At 39.2% G+C, this 15,306-nt stretch overlaps 1 pseudogene; it reads left to right on the top strand.

Annotated features, from left to right (window-relative positions):
- Positions 1-5,426: 5,426 nt before the first annotated feature.
- Positions 5,427-15,306, top strand: part of LOC114301378 (uncharacterized) — a 52,219-nt pseudogene continuing 42,339 nt past the window's right edge.

A 15,306-nucleotide genomic window follows, 5' to 3' on the forward strand; every position in this document is an offset into this window, starting at 1 on the left:
TATTTTTATCCTCATTTTTAGCCCATACCATTCTAGATTTTTGATACCACAACGATTCATTCTTCTTACTTAGATCCCATGCTAAACTTCTGATTTCTGCCCGTCTTTTAATCTCAGAATCCTATAGATTCCTCTCTTTTGCTTTTAAGTCCCATTCAGGAAGTTCATCATCTACTTTTTCAACTGCTCATCAATGTTCCAAACACTTCACAGTTCCACCTTCTTAGACGTGCTCTCAGATTTCCTGGCTTTTTTGATAGCCTGTAATTGGCCCAACCACTAACTTGTGATCCTTCCCAACATTTCTTTACTTCTGCTTTGAATTTAGGATGCAAACACCATGCGTTGACGAATCTAAATGGTTTTGGGCCCCAATCCCTCTCATCTTTCATAAGAAGTATTGGGCAGTGATAAAAAATGCTTCTTGGCAACTCCACTGTTTAAACTTTAATCCTTCCAACCACCTAGGATCAATTAGGAATTTATCAATCCTACTCCATTTATCTTCATCCATCACATTACACCAAGTGAAGTTTCTACCTAACATTGGTTTATCTAACAGCTCCAGATTTTCAATCAATTCATTTAAGTCCTTCATCTCTCTTTCCCTTCTAGAGCATCCTTTTCCTTCGCTCATGAATCTTATTTCATTAAAGTCTCCACCTATACACCAAAGACTTAAAAAGAATGGTTTAAGCTTAGCTAAGGACTCCAATAATTATCTTCTTTTCAACACATCATTGGGTGCATATACATTTATGATAACATAACTAAAAGAATGATGCACCATACTTGATAATAGTATGAAGTTTCTGTAACTGCAACACTCATTTAGCTCAAAAATTTGTGGATTCCACAAGCATAACATTCCACTACCACTTCCTTCTGCACCCACCTCCATGCACTCCAACTCCTCCCATAGCCATAATGGCTTAGCAAAAATATCATTTACTTTGCTTTTCTTTGTCTCATGTAGAAGAAGAATATCAATCTTCCTCTTCCTAACTAATTTTTTATTTTTTATTTTTCTTCTCTTTTCAGGTCTTCTCAGACCTCTAACATTCCAGGATAAGATAATCATAAGGAAACTATTAACAAATCCCAAATCTCCTTAATCTTTGCCCTTAATTGGCCTAATGAGTAACACTATCCCCTTCAATTCTCCCTAGATCCTTCTCTTCAAGATCAATTAATTTGCTAACCACCTCTTTCTTTTTTCCTTCATAATTCAAACCTGGAATTTTCCCAACTTCAATAGTAGCTTAAGCTTTACTTAGGTGTCGTTTGGTAACACTTACGTTTTCAGTTTTCTGTTTATATTTACAAAAATTTAAAAAACTCAAATAAAAACTTGTTTGGTAAAATTTTTAATTTAAAATTAGTGGTCTCAGTTTATAAATTTGGCCAAAAAATGAAAACACAAAAAATGTGGTTCCGTTTTGAGTTTTGAGTTTTTTTTTTTTTTTTTTATCACCCAACACTAGCTACCACCCACCACCATTTTCCACCACCGTCTTCCGACACCACCACCAACCACCCACCACCACCAACCACCCACCACCACCTGCCACCACCACTCACCACCCACCTGCCACCACCACCCGCCACCACCACCCACCCCTCGCCGCCGCCGCCACCGCCACCGCCACCACCACCACCCACCCGCCACCCACCTACCACCACCACCCACCACCCACTTGCTACCACCTACCACCAGTCACCCGCCACCCACCCACCCACCCACCACCCGCCACCATTTTCCACCACCGTCTTCCGACACCACCACCAACCACCCATCCCCCACCACCACCTGCCACCACTACTCACTACCCACCTGCCACCACCACCCACCACTACCCACCTGCCACCCACTCGCCATTACCACCCACCCCTCGCTGCCGCCGCCGCCACCACCACCACCACCATCACCCACCACCCACCCGCCACCCACTTGCCACCACCACCCACCACCCACTCGCTACCACCTACCACCAGCCACCGTCACCCACCCACCCACCCACCACCACCACTACCACCACCACTCGCCACCACCCGCCATCCACCACCACCACCCGCCATCCGCCACCCACCACCGCCACCTCCACCCACTCGCCACCACCTACAACTTGCCACCGTCACCCACCCACCCACCACCCACTCGCCACCACCTGTCACCACCTGTCACCACCCGCCACCCGCCATCCGCCTGCCACCACCACCACCCACTCGCTACCACCCACCACCCACTCGCTACCACCCACCACCTGCCACCGTCACCCACCCGCCCACCACCACCACCGCCACCTACCCGCCGCCGCCACTACCACCCAACCGCCATCCGCCGCCCATTTGCCACCACCACCCGCCACCGTCACCCACCCACCCACCCACCACCCGCCACCGTCACTCACCCACCCACCCGCCACCCACTTGCCACTACCATCACCACCACCACCCACTCGCTACCACCCACCACCCGCCACCATCACCCACCCACCCACCCACCCACCCACCACTTCCACCCGCCACCACCACCAACACCCACCCGCTACCACTCCCCACCACCCACCATCTGCCATCTACCTACCACCACCACCCACTCGCTACCACCCACCACCCGCCACCGTCACCCACCCACCGACAACCGACCACCACCCACCCACCACCAGCTACCCACCACCCACCGTCACCACTTTCCACCACTGTCTTCCGCCGCCACTTGTCACCACTTGCCATTTCTCACTCTTTTTTATATTTTAAATTTTTTTTAAACATTTTGTCAATTACCAAACGAGTTTGTAGTTTATGTTTTTCTAAAAATAAATAAAAAATAAACAAAAACCAGTTTATAAAATTTTTGTAAATATAAACTGAAAACGTAAACGTTACCAAACACACCCTTAGTAACTTATTCCTTCTCCCTGAGTTAGAACTCGACTCAATTGACAATAATATTGCAGTTGCTGTTGCTCTAAAGATAGCTTAACTTTGAAGACAATTGCTGAACATAACACTTTTTTGCTTAGTCTATTTTCGACTATGTTTTTCCCTACTTCTCAAATCAGCTCATTTCTTTTTGCTTCTGCTCATCTTTGGTTTAGTAATCTTCCCTTTTCTTGATGGGTTGCCCTTTTCTATCACTCTTTCTTGGACTGGTTGTAGAATAAGAGGCCTTTGTTGAGTTTGGGCTACATAGTCACTTAGGTTTGAAGGTTCAGTGATGGGCCCATTTGCCAATGTCCCAGCCTGAGGTCCTTTCAAAACCACCTCTAAGTTTAACTTGGGCCTTGTACTCTCTAACCCACTAAGGCCTCTGATAAACCCAAGAGTGCATATATGCCCTTCAACTATTTGAATTTCATTTCTTGGAGTTTCTGTATGCTCCAGCCTATCCTCTATACATTCTCCTTAGACTTTTGGATTTTCCATGTCACTCACTGTTTCTTTTACGACTGATGTAGATAACCACTCATTACTTTCATCCTTTTCCCCTAAATCTCTATCCACCATGTCCTTATCATCCCTTGCCACATCACATTTTCTGCTCAACTCCTCCATCCCTGTATTTCGATCTTCATTTTCCTCCTTACCTCTCCCACCATTTTTTGATAGTTGATCTACTTCATCTTGAGCAATAGATTTTCCGACCTCTTTTTCCTGGCAAAAGCGTTTGCAATGACATGGCTTTACTGTTGCTGGTAGCTCTTCACATACTCTAACTGGGAAAATGCTTCCATTACATTCAACATTAATCACCATGTTGATGAACTCCATTCTGTTAGTGATTATTCTTACTTTCCCACACTAAAAAGAATTCTGGCTACTGACGGCTTCATCTAGTTGAACAACTTCACCCTATAAATTGCCAATGTCTTTGAATGTACTAACACTCCACAAGTTGAATAGGTCACCTACACATGTAATCCACACACACCTTTCTTGTGCAATGTATTTTCCTTTCTCCCAATTTGTAACAGAATCACACCATTCTAACATCCACTCTTCTAGCTTTAATCTTTCCTTCTTTTTATGTTGTTGTGATTTGAAGGTTAGCACTGCTAGCATTCCTCCCCCATTTCTGACTCTTACATCCTACACACCTCTTCTATCAACCTCCTCTTTAAGCTCATTAAGTGAGAGAAAATATTTAAGCTTCACTATTAGACTGTCATAAAGACACCCATTTCCAATTTCATAGGCCTTAACTGCAAACTTCGCCTTTTCATGACTGCCTCCATTCTTTACTACTTATGCAAAGGATCTTTTGCCTACACTTTCCACCATTCGTTGCACGAAACTCCTCTGTTGATGCTGCATCATCTTATTATCTCCTCTAGTTGCCATTATATGTTGCTTATACTCTCCTTTTTTGAACTCTACTTTCTTCACTTTCAGTGCCTTGTTGTCACACCACAGGCCATCAGCCTTCAGAATTGCCATTTCAGCTGCAACATTGTAATCGTATCTCACAAAACCAAACCTTGATCCCGTTGTTTTTCTTCTTTTTTTTAAGGATGAAAGCATCCTTAACTACTCCAAACTTGTTAAACAAGGTAAACAGACTATTAGGGTTCATTGAGTTTGGAATCTCATCCACAAAGATAGTAAACAATCCATTTTCCACTGATCTACTACCTTGGTTACCCACACGTCTTCTTCTCAGCACTGGGTTCCAACCTCCAGCCTCCATTTTTTTTCTCTCTTCTTTTTTCAGCACTGTCTAACACTCACGAGTCTCTTGCAAATAGAATCACCCTTGAGTCTAAGATTTTGGACTTTAAATTGGCTAAACTGGGCTTAGCCCGTGAGTGGGTTAAGTATAGACATTCTATTTGCGCTTAAAAAAAATCATTAAGTATCTTCAATTTCTCTATGCTCTCTATTAAATGTTTTAAGATTACAATTTACACTCAATATATCTTATATTTTTCATAAATTACCTATCAAATTAAAATCATAATTTGCGTTACATACAAATTTTAAATAAATCAATTAAAAAATACTTCCAATCTACACACATCACATGGCCTCAAGAATCTGAAATCCTCACGGTCCCAAACCATAACTCTGAAACCCTTCCTCGTCGTTCTAGATTGGAACTCAGAAACACCCAGTTCGATCCAGTCTTTAATTCGACAAAATCAACGTTGTGATAGCTTCTGTTTTGGATTTTGTTATTTTTCTTTTAGATGCAAGAGAGAAAGTTCCATTTGTTACAGACTTATAGGAGTTTGAGTTTTAGATGTGATTAGTTACAGATCTGTACTATGATGATTCCATGGTATTTGTCTTTCTATTGGACTTGGTGGTTTTTATAGAAGCTTAGTTTACTTTTAAAGGTTTAGGCCCTTCATGATTGATAAATCACTTGGGAAGATGATGCTCTTTTTATGCAATTGATGGTGCTCAACATTAGTTTACTGTAAATGCAAGCAATTTGCATTTCTGATAAGAAAAGATATGAACATCTTCAAGATTTAAGATATGTGCAACCATCTCCATTGTTTGATGACAAGTGTTCCAAAAGTGTAAAGTGAAATTTGGGTCAAACTAAGGGGTGAAAAGTGTAATTAAGCCATGTATATATGTTTGGATAAGTGTGGAGATGTGATGTTTATATATTTGTGTTACTGTGGCAGGACGTGTTGTTGATGGTAGAGAGATAATGGTTCAATTCGCTAAGTATGGACCAAATGATGAACGAATGTGAGTTTCCTATTGTGCTTAATGTTTTTTTTTCTTTTTTTTTTCCATTTTCATTTTACTTGTAAAAGAAAGGTTCATTTTGTGTAGATATTGTAATTTGTAGTTTCTTGTCAATGCGTTGCTTACTAATTTCTAAGTCTTGGGTTGAGTTGCTTTGCAAATGTTAGGTTTTGTTACTTTTTGGAATGTAGAACTAATTTATGTTTCAATCAATTTCGTGATGAAGTTGTATTATACAGTATTGTGGAATTGTGATTCATATTGTGTATGATTGCGTCACTTTTATGTATCGTGTATCACATACTATCATTTTGTATCTTATAATGTATCGTAAGATAAATTAACATAAATGAATATAGATATAAATAAATTATAAATATTTTCACATAATCTATAAATATATTGCAAGAATAATGTATTAAATCATATAATCAATGACATGAAAGTTATCTCTAAGAAAAATTAGAAGAAAAAACCCAAATACACTTGTAAGAAATTTGGAAGAAAATTAAAAAAAAAATTAATAACAAAAGGTAAATGACATTTCATTGCAAATATAAACAAGGCAAAAGTAGGTTTTTTCTTTTATTTAATTTTTTTTTTTAAATTTTTAATATTTTTTTTATGGGCCTAGTTGAGTTGATCTCAGGTTGATATGGTTAATGATTTGCAACCAAAGATTTTTTTTAGGACGTGTTTGGATATGAGTAGTGATATGGTTACTCCACCTGCATAACCTGCATCACCTGCACCACCTGCTCAGCCTCAAGAAGCTTAAGAAGCTCAAGAAGCCCAATACAGTTCAACTACACGTGTATCATTGCTCAGTTAGTTTGTTGTAGATATATAAATTTGTTAGGCTATTAGAGATATTAACTAGAGTAGGTTAGGCTGTTATAAGTCAGGTTAAGTAGCTGAGGTTAGGTTAGGATGAGTGTTAGATTTGTATGCAAGTCACTATTGTACTTGTACTCTATTAATTGAGAAATTCAATCAGCATCTTCTAAATTCTCATTATGATGTCAGAGCAATAGGCTCTTACGAGCATCAGAGAAGTTCATCAATGGCTTCTCCTTCCACCATTGCTGCTAGTGGCGGAGCCACAGCTAGACCAGGGGTCACGTGCCCTCTTTGGATTTTGGAATAATTTTTTTTTTTGTGTAAATATAAAGAAAATATTTTAAACAAAAAAAATTATAAAATATTATTTAGAGTGAAATATCAATGACGTTTTTAAAATTATGAGAATAATAATAGTTTTTTTTTATTAAAAATAAAGATATTACGATAAGTCATATTATTATCTATGAAAATTTCAATACAATCGTGATGTCTATCATTATTGACATACAATTATAATTAATCTCAATAAAAATTTGAAATTTATTGAATTGTTAGGTACATTTGACATGTGGAGTTTATCCTCTATGTGTTTCTTTACTATTGGTTGGCGATATTATATGTCAATGATGACGTGATATTACTATTATATTAAATTTTTATTGAAATTTTGTATAAAAAATTATTTTATCATTATATATTTATTTTAAACTTATATCCATGACTTTTTTTTTTAATATATATTGTCCATGATTTTCTAATTACAAATAATATATATATATATATATATATTTATTTATCTTTCTTGAAGCCAATCGCAAAAGTTTATATGAAATATTTTGTAAAACTTTTCAATGTTATAATTAATAAGTGTCCCCTCTGATTTAATTTCTTGACTCCGCCACTGATTGCTGCATTTCTATCCACTTCTTCTCCTGTCTCTACACCACTACTTTCCAATCTTACTCTGTTGATCTCAAATCTCAGTGCATTTGTCGTTACAAAACTTGATTCATCCAATTACATAGTTTGGAAGAATCAACTACAAAACATTTTGCGAGCAACAAAGCTTCTTGGTTATATAGATGGATTAAGGTATGCCCTTCATTAGTTGTGCTTGATTCACATAGTCTTGAAGTTCTGAATCCGACTTACACTCTATGGAATACTATTGACGCTCATCTCCTGAGTTGTATAACTACTGCATTATCTCCATTTGTTTTCATACATGTGATGCATTATCTCCATTTGTTTTCACACATGTGATGCATTGTCAATCTAGTCATGAAGTCTGGACTACTTTGGCTAAAAAGTTTACCTCACTCTCTAGATCACATATACATCAATTAAAGAATAGGTTGAGTAAAATTACTAAGAAATGAGTCATAATGGAAGAATATCTGAATCAATTCAAGGTTATAGCCAATCAGCTTGCTTTAGTATCTTCACCTGTTAATGATGAAAGTCTTGTTCTTCTGATCTTGAATGGCTTACCTGATGAATACAATGCCTTAAAAACTACTGTATGTGCTAGATCAGATCCTATTTCTATGGATCAATTGTGCTCTCTACTTTGTCCTAAATCAATTCATGTAGAGGCTTCTCTTAAGCACACGCAAGCTGTTGAAGCTCTAGGCTCTTTTTCCTACAATGCACATGTAACAACCCACATTTTATGGCTTAGTCATGTTTGCATGCATTTACATGTTTTGCCATGTTAAGTCGCTGTAACAACCCATATTCATGTTGTAGTCATGTTCATGTTCATTTATATAGCTTTGCCTTGTTAAGTTTGCATTCATGAATCTTGTCTTGTTTTGTGTTTATGTGATTTGTCTAAGTGTTGTGCGTCTGCTTTGATCCTCCCTTGGTGTCTCAAGCCTAAGTTATGTTAAGCCAAAGTCATGCCAAGCCTAGGTTACGTTACGCCTAGATCATTCCAAGCCGAGGTCATCTTCAGTCTAGAAGTGTCTTGGAACCCCTTTGTTGACCTCCATCTTCGCCTTGACATATTGGCCGAGATGTCATTATCTAGGCCGAGGTGTGAATCACCAAGGTCGAGATGTGTATTATCTAGGCCGAGATGTTACCTTTGCACCTGAGTGACCTTGTCTTGGAGTGGTATGACCTAGACCGAGGTGTGGCACATCTAGGCCAAGGTGTGGCACAGCTTAATCAAGTGTTGTCCTTCCTAGCCGAAGTCATTGTCACCTTAGTTGCCGAAGCCTTGTCCTTAGCCGATGTCACCACTTGTCGGAGTGCCATACCGAGTAGTTTGTTAGATACACTTTGTCATAGCCTTGTCTTGTCAACCTATCATCTTTTTGAAGAGAACCAACCAGCCGTTGCCACGTGTCCGAGCTGAGAGTTAAGTCAGCCGGCAGAGAGAGAAACCCATCATTTTGTTTCTATACTTGTTTTGAAGAGTAGAGAGAGAAGCTCTAGAAGAGGGAGAGGAGTTCTTGAGAGGAGGTAGACTTCCAAGCTTGATCCCTAGAGATCGAACCGTTAGATCCGTGTTCTAAGGTTAGATTCTTGATCTGCACATGTTGTTCTTTATGTTTATGTTATTGCATTGCATGATTGAATATGATTTGTAAGCCATGCATTGTTTTGAAGTTCGGTTTTAGAAAGAGAAAATAGCATTCATGTGTTCTTCAAGAAAAGTCATGTTTTGATGCGAAAGCTCATGCCAAGATCCATGTTTTTGTGTTTGTTTTCACATGATTTTCAAGTATGGGTACCCAGGTCCATGTTTTCAAACTCATAGCATGAAATCCCAGATTTTGTAAATAAAGAAGTTATGATTTTAGCATCTATGTTCTTCATGATCTTCATGTTCATGTTCTTCCTGTTCTTCACGGGTGGAAACCCAGATCTCTAGACTTCACTTCCCGATGTGTGGTCGCCGAGATCACTCTTATCTAGACCCCACACTTAGGCCAAGCATCGTATCTCACCTTGGCCTACCTTGCATGATCACTTACACCTTTAGTTTGTCTTGTGCACACCTCGGCATGCAGCCGCATGCCGTGAAGCCTAGGTAGCCACACCTCGGCCGGGAGGTGTGGGACCTCGGCAAAGACCTGGTTGGTACCCAGCATGTCTCCCTGACATGTAAAACAGTGTTTTGACTTCCAGCATGTTTTCCGAGATCATTTGCATGCATGTAAGACTTGTTTTGAGAAGTGCATTCAGTATGCTTTGCCATGTGTTGTAGGACTTGGACCTTTGCCTTGACCCCGACGTCCCAAGAACTATGTGAGTGGTATTTTTAATAAAGTTATGTTCTTAAGGTTTTGATAAATCTTTGCCTTGTTTTGATAAAAGTATTTGTTAAGCATGAATGATATCCATATTTTATGTATCATGTATAAACTTTGTTTTGAATGGCATTATATCAAGTAAGCTTTGTTTTGTCGACATTCTCGGAACGTTCCTCGTGCTGGAGGACTCTAAACTTGCGCAGCACCCAAGTGTTAAAGGGCTACGGGCTCTTGTAACATAGGTCCCTTGTGCTGGAGGACTCTAAACTTGCGTGGCACCCAAGTGTTAAAGGGCTACGGGCTCTTGTAACATAGGTCCCTTGTGCTGGAGGACTCTAAACTTGCGCAGCACCCAAGTGTTAAAGGGCTACGGGCTCTTGTAACATAGGTCCCTTGTGCTGGAGGACTCTAAACTTGTGCGACACCCAAGTGTTAAAGGGCTACGGGCTCTTATAACATAGGTCCCTTGTGCTGGAGGACTCTAAACTGGCACAGTACCCAAGTGTTAAAGGGCTACGGGCTCTTGTAACATAGGTCCCTTGTGCTGGAGGACTCTAAACTTGCGCAGCACCCTTGTTTGGGATATCTCCCTTGCTTGGTCTTCTTTTGCCACTGGCGGTTTACCGCGCGGGTCTTGTAAGTAAGTAAGTAAGTAAGTTTTGAAGGACCAAGGTTATGCCGAGCTTATGCTTTTGTTTTGAAGGACCAAGGTTATGCCGAGGTTATGTTGTAAGATTTGACGTATGTTATGTAAGTAAGTTTTGTAAGATCAAGTTTGATGAACAAGATTTATCTCATGTTTTGTACAAGCTGTGATAAGTTTGGTTTTGACAAAGATATACTATGTATTGTTTTGAAAAGACCTCGGGAATCATTCATTTAACCCCTTTATTACTTATACCATTCACTGAGTATCCAAGCTCACCCTTCCTATGTATATATGTAGGTAACAAGCAAGAAGTCGGCTACGCCGAGATGTGTGTTTTGCAAGATGTTTTGGATGCATGTTATGTCAGCAATGTTTATGTCGGCAATCCTGAATATTATGTATCTTGACTTGTATTTCATGTATTTTGTTTATGTCGGCAATTTTGAAGCTTTTGTATGTTGAACATGTCGGCTTGAGAAGCCTTTTTCCAAGATGTAATATGTATTTTTGTACTTCATTTCTATTTGTATTCAAGTTGTAAAGCTATGTAAAGATGTATGCCATTTCATTTGACTTATGCACTGCTCTTATGGACCACTTGTATTTTAGATTATTGCTTCCACACTTGTGAGCCCCCTATATCTATACTCTGATTGTGTATGAATTTTGAAAGTTGGCCTTCGGTAATCTCGGATTACTGGCCATCACGGCACCAAACTACTAGGGGCGGTTTGGGGCCGTGACAGCACACAGAGGCAATTTTTCTAATCAAGGAGGCCATAGAGGTCATTATAGAGGCAGAGGTAATTTCAGAGGAAGAGATGGAGGCAGATTTCGAGGTCAAACCAGTCATTCTAGTCATTATCAAAGAGGTAATAGCTTTAACTCATTTCAGAGGGGCAGACAAGGTTATAATACCTATGCTCATGCAAATGCAAACAGTTCATCCACTCCATGAGTGACTTGTCAAATCTGTGGCAAGATAAATCACACTGCCCTAGACTGTTGGCATAAGATGGATATAGCTTTTCAAAATCTAGTTTCTCAGAACTCACAGAGTTCAGGAAACTCTAAGGCCTATGTTGCATCTACTCCTTCATCAGCTTCTGAGGTCAATTGGTTTTTAGATTCTAGCACTACTAGTCGCTTGACTAATGATCTTAGTAATCTTTCCTTCTATCAACCATAGGCATGAACAAGTAGCTATTGGTGATGGATCTACTCTTCCTATTGCTCATACTGGTAAAGGCCTCATTCTCACTCCCTTATTTCCATTTCATCTTACCAAAATGCTTCATGTTCTTACCATTTCTTCCAATTTTCTTTTAGTTCATCAATTAACTAAAGATAATCATTGTACTATTACTTTTGATAATCATTTCTTTCTTGTTCAGGATAGGCATACACAACAGATTTTGTATAAAGGCTCCTATTACCAAGGCCTTTATCTAATCAAATCATCTCCTGCTGCTGTGCGACCTCCTTCTCACATTTGTCTTTCTTGTTCTACTGCTGCATCTCCTGGAGTCACACCAAATTGGCACTTTCGACTTAGTCATCCTTTTCCCAAGAAGTTGCATCACATCTTGACTCATCATCACTTAGTTCCTAAGTCTTCTATTTTATTGAATAAAGGCTCTCCTCTAGTGAACATTGTTATGTTTCAAAGAGCCATAGGTTGCCTTTCTCTTTGTCTAATTCTACTATAAATAAGCCTTTAGCCCTCATTCACACTAATGTTTGGGGCCCATTTTCAGCATTTGTTTCAAGCTTTAAGTACTACGTGTTGTTCATTGATGATTTCAGCAAATTTACTTGGCTTTTTCCTCTTTATTATAATAGTTGAGGTGTTTGCTAAATTTCTTGAATTTAAAGATTTTGTTGAAACTCAATTCACCACTAAACTTCAGATTTTAAGGAGTGACAATTGGGGTGAATATCTCAGTCATGTTTTTCAAGATTTTCTTAAGCAAAAAGGGATTGATCATCAATTGACCTATCCTCATACACCCTCTCAAAATGGTGTGGCTGAGAGAAAACATATGCATCTCATAGAAACAACTATCACTCTTATGCATCACTTTTCTCTTCCTTTAGTTTATTGTTTTGATGCTCTTGCTACAGTTGTCTTTCTTATGAATAGGCATCCTACTCTCAAATTGAATGACCTCACTCCTTATAAAGTTTTGTTCAAACACAAGACTGATTATCAGTTGTTAAGGACATTTGGTTGTAGATGCTATCCTTGGCTTAAGCCTTGTATACCTCTCATAAACTTCAACCAAAGTCTATTCCTTGTGTGTTTATTGGCTATCAACCTTCTATCAAAGGATATAGGTGTCTTGACCCTCAAACAGGGAAAGTTTATACCTCCAGGCATGTAGTCTTTGATGAATCCTCATTTCCTTTCCAGTCCTCATCTTAGCCTTCTTACTCAGTATCTACTCTTCTTGATTTCTTCCGGCATGCTTCTTCAGATTTGAAGTAATGTCTTCTGCACCACATCCGTCTCTATCTTCTCTTACCACTCCTCTTGCTCCAACATTCCCTTCCAACTCTCCTCTATCTTCAGCTTCCTCACCTCCTATATTTGTAACTCATCAGTCACCTACCTCCCTAGGTCCTCAATCATCTGCTCTGTCTGTACCTGTCTCAACTCCTCCTTCTGAATCTCAAATTTCTATCTCCTCTATTTTATTGATCTTCTTTGTCTTCCTATCAGTACTTATTCTATGCTTACCAGATCCAAGACCAGAATTCCTACTTTTTTTACTACCTCCACTAATAATTTTAAACCTCAAACATATAAAGAAGCTATTGTTTCTCCTGCTTGGCAAGCTACTATGTTTGATGAGTATGAGGCTCTCCAAAGATAAGGCACTTCGTTTTTGATGTCTCTTCCATCTGCTAAACAAGCTATAGGTTGCAAATAGGTTTACAGATTGAAGAAAAATTTAGATGGCACCATGGCCAAGTATAAGGCTCGACCAGTAGCTAAAGGTTTTCTTCAAACAGAAGGTGTGGATTATCATGGAACCTTTAGTCCTGTGGCCAAACAACCTACTATCAGGGTTCTTCTATGTCTTGCTCTTCATTTTGATTGGTCAATTAAACAACTTGATATTTTCATTGCCTTTTTGCATGGTGTTCTAGAGAGAGAGGTGTACATGGTTCAACCACAGGGTTTTATTCATCCTACCCAGCCTTTATTTTTCTGCCTGCAAATTACACAAAGCTCTATATGGCTTAAAACAAGCCCCTAGAGCTTGGTTTTCTACATTTTCTATTTTTCTTCTTTCTCAACACTTTGTTGCTAGTCACTGTGATTCTTCCTTGTTTGTCAAAAAGACTTCTACTTCCATAACTATCCTTCTCATCTATGTAGATGATATTCTCCTTATATGCAACGGCCCTCTTTACATTCAATCTCTTATTTAGCAAATGCATGCTACATTTTCTATGGAAGAACTTGGTTTCATTAATTACTTTCTAGGTGTTTTTGTCACCAAGTCCTCTTCAGGATATATTCTTTCTCAGCACAAGTCTGCCTTAGATATTTTGGCCAAAGCTGGCATGAGTAATTGTAAGTCTTATGCTTTTCCTATGTCTTCTAAATGCTCCAATTCCTCTTCTGAAGATGCCTCACCCTTTTCCCAACCTTCTCTTTATCGAAGCTTGGTAGGTGCCCTTCAATATCTCATTATCAGTCGACCAGATTTTGCCTTTGCAATCAATACTGCTTGTCAATTCATGCAATCTCCCTTAAATTGTCACTTTGTTGCTGTCAAAAGATTGCTCAGGTATTTGAAAGGCACCTTGGGCCATGGTCTGCATTTCTCTCGGGTCTCTTTCTTTTTAATGCCTGCGTAGATGCAGATTGGGCTGGTAGTACAATTGATAGGAGATCTACCACTGGCCACTGCATTTATCTTGGTCTGAATCTCATTTCTTGGACTGCTAAGAAACAACCTACTATGCCCAGGTCTTCTTTAGAAGTAGAATATAGGGCCTTAGCTCAGACTTCAGTTGAGATCAGTTGGCTTGGCATGTTACTTGCTGAGCATTATGTCCCTGCCCCTGTTCCTACTTTGTGGTGTGATAACCTTTCAGCTATTGCTATGGCTCATAATCCTATTTTTCATGCTCATACGAAGCAGATTGAGGTGGACTACCATTTTGTTCGAGAGAAGGTTGCTACCAAGACACTGCACATTGCTTATATTCCTACTGTAGATCAGGTTACAAATATATTCACTATGCCTCTATCCGTGGCTCGTTTTCAGTATCTTCAAAGCAAACTCTTAGTCCTTCCCAATCTTATGCATTTGAAGGGGATTGATAAGGTTATTATACCTACACCACCTGCACCACCTGCTCAGCCTCAAGAAGCTCAAGAAGCCCAGTGCAGTTCAACTGCACGGGTATCATTGCTCAATTAGTTTGTTCTAGATATAAATAAATCTCTTAGGTTCTAAGAGATATTAACTAGAGTAGGTTAGGCGGTTATAAGTCAGGTTAAATAGTTGAGGTTAGGTTAGGATGAGTGTAAGATTTGTATATAAGTCACTACTGTACGTGTACTCCATTAATTAAAAAATTCAATCAACATCTTCTAAATTCTCTAGTAGTTTCAAACACACTTGTTATATGGTTTATTGTTATGGTCAAAACAATTCTTTTGGTTCAAATTTTGGTCTAAACTTAAATGTGAAAGTTTGTTTCTATCACATGCACCACCTGCTCAGCCTCAAGAAGCTCAAGAAGCCCAGTGCAGTTCAACTGCATGTGTATCATTGCTAAGTTAGTTTGTTGTAGATATAAATAATTCTTTTAGGTTGTTAGGGA

This window comes from Camellia sinensis, chromosome 6 (genome assembly GCF_055761805.1).
Source record: "Camellia sinensis isolate YWXY chromosome 6, ASM5576180v1, whole genome shotgun sequence".
Classification (NCBI taxonomy): domain Eukaryota; kingdom Viridiplantae; phylum Streptophyta; class Magnoliopsida; order Ericales; family Theaceae; genus Camellia; species Camellia sinensis.